Below are 8,943 nucleotides of genomic sequence, written 5' to 3'. Positions count from 1 at the left end.
GGAAACATGGCATGCCTTGAGTGAGAAAAAGCAGAGACCGTTTGAAAGGTGCCTTTCATTAGCAGGTTAGGACATGGTGCAAACATTACTGAGGAGAGGAGGGTCAGATAGGGGCCAAGGAGAGGTGGAGAGGGCCAGAGAGTCAAGTGGAGAAGAGGTTCTGAATTAGAGGTTCAGGCTGGAGTTTAGTGATCACCTGAGGGTGCCTCATCTGGAAACACCCTAATGAATGACTTGGAGTTATTCCGTCGTTACTGCAACATGTGGGTGTCGACTGTTAAAAAGACTGCATTGGTCTCTTCTGAACATCTCTCATTTGAAATAAATGCTAAGAACATCTGTGACCCATGTCACATTTCCAAAGGGCTGTATGGAATAGATCATGGAATCAGTCATCCTAAATGTTAATGCCAGTCCAGTATTTGTAGATAACCTGTTCAGTTCAGAGATAAAACATAGAACAGCATTATTTAGCTTTTTGTCCAGTTGCTGTGCCACATCTGGATGTGGAAAAAACGGTTAAAGGAAACAGTACTGTTTACTGCTCTTCCAAGTGCCCTTTACATAACATTCCCCAGTGTTATGACCAGCATGTTCTCCGTCGGTTCAGGAGATGTACAAACTGTCCAGCCTCCAACCAACAGAACAGACTCAGGTGGACCTTGAGTTGACTCCGACAGCTGCCTGGAGGGGCGGTTAGCGGTTAGCCAGGCAGGAGAGCTCGCTGTGACATTAAGCTGTGATCTCAGCGTTCTCCTTCGTAAATCTCTGTCCACTCAACAGGTATTAAACCCCAGGCAGTGAGTCTTTACACAGGATGCCCAACACATCTATTTCTCCCCACAGATAAGCTTCTGCAGCACTGCCACCCTATCTAACTGGGCCAATTGTAGGCTTACAGAGAAAACCAGAATTGGCGAAAAAGCTCAAGTCAACCTGTAAGCTATCCAAAGGTGGACAACTGCTGTTGGTCAGGGGAAGTAATGTAAACACTGGTGTTTTTCACAGCTTGATTGCTTGGCTGTCATGGCTGACAGTGTCCTATTCAGTTGGCATGTAAACAAGGATGTTTTCGAAAGCTCCTTCCTCTTCAAAAGCGAAACATTCCATATTATTTTTTGTCTTAACTTGCCAAGTGTTTAGGGGAGGTCATGGTTTTGACCACTTGAAAGTGACCTAATTCTATCCCCGGGAGAATAATGTAAACCGTGTGTTCTGGATGGTTGTGATTATAGAGAGATATGTTACGCTGCTGGCAGGGTTCACAGTGAACGTACCCCCTAACGTCCTGCTGGAGAGATCCGTATCGCCGCTGGCAGGGTTCACAGTGAACGTACCCCCTAATGTCCTGCTGGAGAGATCCGTATCGCAGATGGCAGGGTTCACAGTGAACGTACCCCCTAACATCCTGCTGGAGAGATCCGTATCGCAGCTGGCAGGGTTCACAGTGAACGTACCCCCTAACGTCCTGCTGGAGAGATCCGTATCGCCGCTGGCAGGGTTCACAGTGAACGTACCCCCTAATACCCTGCTGGAGAGATCCGTATTGCCGCTGGCAGGGTTCACAGTGAACGTACCCCCTAACGTCCTTCTGGAGAGATCCGTATCGCCGCTGGCAGGGTTCACAGTGAACGTACCCCCTAACACCCTGCTGGAGAGATCCGTATCGCAGCTGGCAGGGTTCACAGTGAACGTACCCCCTAACACCCTGCTGGAGAGATCCGTATCGCAGCTGGCAGGGTTCACAGTGAACGTACCCCCTAACGTCCTGCTGGAGAGATCCATATCGCCGCTGGCAGGGTTCACAGTGAACGTACCCCCTAACGTCCTGCTGGAGAGATCCGTATCGCCGCTGGCAGAGTTCACAGTGAACTCCTGCCATACACCAAGCAAACAAACCTGGAAGTCAATGCACTTCTTTAACCAATCAAACAGACACACTTCTTTAACCAACCAATCAAACAGACTCACTTCTTTAATCAATCAAACAGAGGGCCAAATCTATATTTTGGCTGTTGTTTATCAATAAAACATATCTCTAATTTATCACTGGTCTTTTAAATAGAGGTGTCCATGTGTATTTTCACAAGAAAAGATAGATGATTTTGTTTAGGAGAAAACCCTTTGGTCCCGAGGCAGTTTTTGCAGGCTGGGAAGGATTTTGTACCCTGGAGTGGGTTGAGTAGGTAACTGAATACACCTGGTCCAAGATCCACCTGGTGTGTAGTGTAAAACGCATCAGAGTACATATGATAGATATTAGATCCAAATCTTTTCAGGCTAAATTTAAGCATTGGTTTTGCAATCTAACAAACCTCAAATCTGGTTTGTCTAAAGTAATGTTACAGTATTCTACTTGGTATCATACAGCATCAAAGCTCTCTGTCAGCTGCACCGTATTTCACAGCCTCATCTCCTTCATCTCACTTCACTTCTCCCCCTCCATCACCGCCATCCCCTCTTTCATCCACACAGGAACACCGATTAACCATCCATCAGCCAGAGAAGATGCTGGGTAATGGAGCACTTGGTAGTGTACCGCAGCCATGATGAAAGGAGGTGAAGCAGGCAAGGGTCACTCCAGCGTTTCTCTCCATGGCTCTATTCATCGCCCCTCCCGTGTAAAGCATACCATAATGAGTGCACTCCAACCAAGGTCTGAACTTACCTTCAAAACAGAGCAATATGAGGAGGACTGGGCGTATGGTCAAAGGAGAGGGAAGATGCTCTGAGATGATGAAAGTGTTGTACAGTACCCTGTCAAGGGGGAATGGTCATTTTATTTTACCTTTATTTACAGTGGGGGAAAAAAGTATTTAGTCAGCCACCAATTGTGCAAGTTCTACCACTTAAAAAGATGAGAGAGGCCTGTAATTTTCATCATAGGTACACGTCAACTATGACAGACAAATTGAGATTTTTTTTCTCCAGAAAATCACATTGTAGAATTTTTTATGAATTTATTTGCAAATTATGGTGGAAAATAAGTATTTGGACACCTACAAACAAGCAAGATTTATGGCTCTCACAGACCTGTAACTTCTTCTTTAAGAGGCTCCTCTGTCCTCCACTCGTTACCTGTATTAATGGCACCGGTTTGAACTTGTTATCAGTATAAAAGACACCTGTCCACAACCTCAAACAGTCACACTCCAAACTCCACTATGGCCAAGACCAAAGAGCTGTCAAAGGACACCAGAAACAAAATTGTAGACCTGCACCAGGCTGGGAAGACTAAATCTGCAATAGGTAAGCAGCTTGGTTTGAAGAAATCAACTGTGGGAGCAATTATTAGGAAATGGAAGACATACAAGACCACTGATAATCTCCCTCGATCTGGGGCTCCACGCAAGATCTCACCCCGTGGGGTCAAAATGATCACAAGAACGGTGAGCAAAAATCCCAGAACCACACGGGGGGACCTAGTGAATGACCTGCAGAGAGCTGGGAACAAAGTAACAAAGCCTACCATCAGTAACACACTACGCCACCAGGGACTCAAATCCTGCAGTGCCAGACGTGTCCCCCTGCTTTAGCCAGTACATGTCCAGGCCCGTCTGAAGTTTGCTAGAGTGCATTTGGATGATCCAGAAGAGGATTGGGAGAATGTCATATGGTCAGATGAAACCAAAATAGAACTTTTTGGTAAAAACTCAACTCGTCGTGTTTGGAGGACAAAGAATGCTGAGTTGCATCCAAAGAACACCATCCTACTGTGAAGCATGGGGGTGGAAACATCATGCTTTGGGGCTGTTTTTCTGCAAAGGGACCAGGACGACTGATCCGTGTAAAGGAAAGAATGAATGGGGCCATGTATCGTGAGATTTTGAGTGAAAACCTCCTTCCATCAGCAAGGGCATTGAAGATGAAACGTGGCTGGGTCTTTCAGCATGACAATGATCCCAAACACACCGCCCGGGCAACGAAGGAGTGGCTTCGTAAGAAGCATTTCAAGGTCCTGGAGTGGCCTAGCCAGTCTCCAGATCTCAACCCCATAGAAAATCTTTGGAGGGAGTTGAAAGTCCGTGTTGCCCAGCGACAGCCCCAACACATCACTGCTCTAGAGGAGATCTGCATGGAGGAATGGGCCAAAATACCAGCAACAGTGTGTGAAAACCTTGTGAAGACTTACAGAAAACGTTTGACCTGTGTCATTGCCAACAAAGGGTATATAACAAAGTATTGAGAAACTTTTGTTATTGACCAAATACTTATTTTCCACCATAATTTGCAAATAAATTCATAAAAAATCCTACAATGTGATTTTATGGAATTTTTTTCCTGATTTTGTCTGTCATAGTTGACGTTTACCTATGATGAAAATTACAGGCCTCTCTCATCTTTTGAAGTGGGAGAACTTGCACAATTGGTGGCTGACTAAATACTTTTTTTCCCCACTGTAACTAGGCAAGTCAGTTAAGAACAATCCTTATTTACAATGACAGTCTACACCAGCCAAACCCGGGCCAATTGTGCGCCGCCCTATGGGACTCCCAATCACGGCCGGTTGTGATACAGCCTGGAATTGAACCAGGAGATCTGTAGTGATCAGGGGATGCAGTGCCTTAGACCGCTGCGCCACTCGGGAGCCCAATTAATTGCCTGGTTGAGTTGATCACTCATAGTCCTCCGTTTTTGTCCAGTGATGTTTTGTGTGGTTAGGCAGAGAAGGAAAGCTAAAACAACACTCCAAAAATAATTGTATTGAGACAAAACTCTATTGATCAAAACTGTTTAATCGCAAAAAGGTCAAGTACAACGAAGTTATGTAAATGTATTGCCCTTGAGACGAGGCATGTGCAGGTATGTATCTCTGATGATGTACTGACTGCATGTATCGCCCACAATTCTAAATGTGATGTATTTCACGTTTTTATGCACTCTAGTATATTACAGGCCCAAATGCTTAGTGGAATGGTTGGATGAGACGTCCACTACATCTCTGCTACAGCTAGCCTGAAGGGCTGGCCCTTTGACACAGGCTTTGTAATCTGAGCAGAGCAGGTACTCTAACTGGCAGAGAGAGGAACAGGCTGAGGGAAAGAGAGAAAGGGTGAGAGCAAGGGAGGGAAGGAGGGAAGGAGTGAGAGTGGGAACTGATGTGTCAATGTCCCCTGATATGGTTATCTTGGAATAGCACATTTGTGCCACTGTGAACCTCACATCATTCAGTGGAAAATGTCCCTGTTGTAGATGTATGGAAGATGACACTTCCATGTTGAATGTAATTGAGAGTAGCCTATGTTCTATGTTGAATGTGAGTAGCCTAGGTTTCCAGCCTATGTTTCCACAAGGCGGAGACAGTACAGGTGAATCAAAGCTGGGACCTAGAGACTGATTAACAGCTTCTATCTCCAGGCCATCAGACGGTTAAACAGTCACCACTAGCCGGTTACCACCCGGTACTCTACCCTGCACCGTAGAGACTACTGCCCTATGTACATAGTCATTGAACTCTGGTCACTTTAATAATGTTGACATACTGTTTTACCCACTTTATACACTGAGTGTACAAAACATTAGGAACACCTGCTCTTTCCATGACATAGACTGACCAGGTGAATCCAGGTGAAAGCTATCATCCCTTATTGTTGTCACTTGTTAAATCCACTTAAATCAGTGTAGATAAAGGGGAAGAGACAGGTTAAAGGATTTTGGCTAGCTAGTTAGCGGTGCATGCTAGTAGCGTTTCAATCGGTGATGTCACTCGCTCTGAGACCTTCAATTAGTTGGTTCAAGCCCACGTTGTGGCAAGGAGATGGACTGAAGCAATACTGATACACAGGCGCAACGGTTTGAGTGTGTCATGAACTGCAACGCTGCTGGGTTTTTCCACGCTCAACAGTTTCCCGTGTGTATCAAGAATGGTCCACCATCCAAAGGACATCCAGCCAACGGCAGGCCAGTGGTTGAAAATGGGCCATTGATGAAAGAGGATAAAGGAGGCTGGCACGAATTGTGCAGAGCAATAGACAGGCTATAGTTAGTCAACTGACATTCCAGTACAACATTGGTGCCCAAAGACCCATAAAAGAATGCACAACTCGTCGGACATTTACATTTTAGTCATTTAGCAGACACTCTTATCCAGAGCGACTTACAGTTAGTGAATACATTATATATATTTTTTTCATACTGGCCCCCCGTGGGAATCGAACCCACAACCCTGGCGTTGCAAACGCCATGCTCTACCAACTGAGCTACATCCCTGCCGGCCATTCCCTCCCCTACCCTGGACCAATTGTGCGCCGCCCCGTGGGTCTCCCGGTCACGGCCGGCTACGACAGAGCCTGGATTCGAACCAGGATCTCTAGTGGACCTTGACACTAATGGGGTATGGCAGCCAACAACCTTACAGAGTTCTGCTTCTTTCAGAAAAAAAACAAGAAACTGCGGTTGCAGTGGGCTAAGGAATGAAAACACTGGACACTGGATAATTGGAAAAACGTTGTCTGGTCTGATGAGTCCTGGTTCCTGCTGTTTCACGCTGATGGGAGGACTAGGGAATGGAGAAAACCACATGAGTACATGCATCCATAATGCCGCTTGTCAACATTGCAGGCTGGTGGTGGTGGTGTGAATGTGTGGGGTGTGTTTTCATGGCACACATTGGGCCCCTTGATAAAAGTGGAGCAACGTTTGAATGTCACAGGATATTTGAGCATCATTGCCAATCAGGTGCATCCCTTCATGGCAGCAGTGTATCCATCTACAAATCAATTTTTTAAGCAGGATAATGTCCCATGCCACAAGGTCAGGATTGTCCACGAATGGTTCCACGAATATGACGATGAATTCAGCTTACAGCACTGGCCTGCCCAGTCACCAGATCTCAATCCAATTGATAATCTGTAGGAAGTGCAAATCAATCCCAGAACAACAGCAAATGACCTTGTGAAGATGCTGGAGGAAACAGGTTCAAAAGCATCTATATCCACAGTAAAACGAGTCCTATATCGACATAACCTGAAAGGCCGCTCAGCAAGGAAGAAGCCACTGCTCCAAAACCTCCATAAAAAAGCCAGACTATGGTTTGCAACTGCACATGGGGATAAAGATTGTACTTTTTGGAGAAATGTCCTCTGGTCTGATGAAACAAAAATAGAACTGTTTGGCCATAATGACCATTGTTATGTTTGGAGGAAAAAGTGGGTTGCTTGCAAGCCGAAGAACAACATCCCAACCGTGAAGCACGGGGGTGGCAGCATCATGCTGTGGGGGTGCTTTGCTGCAGGAGGGACTGGTGCACTTCACAAAATAGATGTCATCATGAGGAAGGAAAATTATGTGGATATATTGAAGCAACATCTCAAGACATCAGTCAGGAAGTTAAAGCTTGGTCGCAAATGGGTCTTCCAAATGGACAATGACCCCAAGCATACTTCCAAAGTTGTGGCAAAATGGCTTAAGGACAACAAAGTCAAGGTATTGGAGTGGCCATCACAAAGCCCTGTCCTCAATCCTATAGAACATTTGTGGGCAGAACTGAAAAAGCGTGTGTGAGCAAGGAGGCCTACAAACCTGACTCAGTTACACCAGCTCTGTCAGGAGGAATGGGTGAATTTTGGCCCAACTTATTGTGGGAAACTTGTGGAAGGCTACCCGAAACGTTTGACCCAAGTTAAACAATTTAAAGGCAATGCTACCAAATACTAATTGAGTGTATGTAAACTTCTGACCCACAGGGAATGTGATGAAAGACATAAAAGCTGAAATAAATCATTCTCTCTACTATTATTCTGACATTTCACATTCTTAAAATAAATTGGTTATCCTAACTGACCTGAGACAGGGAATTTGTACTAGGATTAAATGTCAGGAATTGTGAAAAACTGAGTTTAAATGTATTTGGCTAAAGTGTATATAAACGTCCGACTTCAACTGTATATACTGTATTCTAGTCAAGGCTCATCCTATATAACTACTGCTGAACACACTTGTTCTATTCATATACTGTCCATAATATCTATACACACCATTCACATACAGTGCATTTGGAAAGTATTCAGACCCCTTGACTTTTTCCACATTTTGTTACGTTACAGCCTTATTCTAAAAAAAATTTTTTAAATCATCAATCTACACACAATACCCCATAATGACAAACAAAAACAGGTTTTTAGATTTTTGGCCAAAGAAAAAAAAAAGATTTAAAAAAAAGAACTTATTTACATAGGTATTCAGACCCTTTGCTATGAGACTCGAAACTGAGCTCAGGTGCATCCTGTTTCCATTAATCATCCATTAGATGTAGCTCAATTGGTAGAGCATGGTGCTTGTAACAGCAGGGTAGTGGGATCGATCCCCGGGACCACCCATACGTAAAAATGTATGCACGCATGACTGTAAGTCGCTTTGGATAAAAGCGTCTGCTAAATGGCATATTATTATTATTACAACTTGATTGGAGTCCACTTGTAGTAAATTCTATTGATTGGACATGATTTGGAAAGGCACACACCTGTTTATATAAGGTCCCACCGTTGACAGTGCATGTCAGAGCAAAAACAAAGCCATGAGGTCGAAAGAATTGTCCTTAGAGCTCAGAGACAGGATTGTGTCGAGGCACAGATCTGGGGAAGGGTACCAAAAACATTCTGCAGCATTGAAGATCCCCAAGAACACAGTGGCCTCCATCATTCTTAAATGGAAGAAGTTGGGAACCACCAATACTCTTCCTAGAACTGGCTGCCCGGCCAAACTGAGCAATCGGGGGAGAAGGGCCTTGGTCAGGGAGGTGAACAAGAACCCGATGGTCACTCTGACAGAGCTCCAGAGTTCCTCTGTTGAGATGGGAGAACCTTCCAGAAGGACAACCATCTCTGCAGCACTCCACCAATCAGGCCTTTATGGTAGAGTGGCCAGACGGAAGCCACTCCTCAGTAAAAGGCACATGACAGCCCGCTTGGAGTTTGCCAAAAGGCACCTAAAGGACTCTCAGAC

The sequence above is a fragment of the Coregonus lavaretus genome, assembly GCF_964263955.1.
Source record: "Coregonus lavaretus genome assembly, contig: HAP1_SCAFFOLD_156, whole genome shotgun sequence".
Classification (NCBI taxonomy): domain Eukaryota; kingdom Metazoa; phylum Chordata; class Actinopteri; order Salmoniformes; family Salmonidae; genus Coregonus; species Coregonus lavaretus.
The sequence above is the reverse complement of the archived record's forward strand: the minus strand, read 5'-3'. Positions refer to the sequence as shown.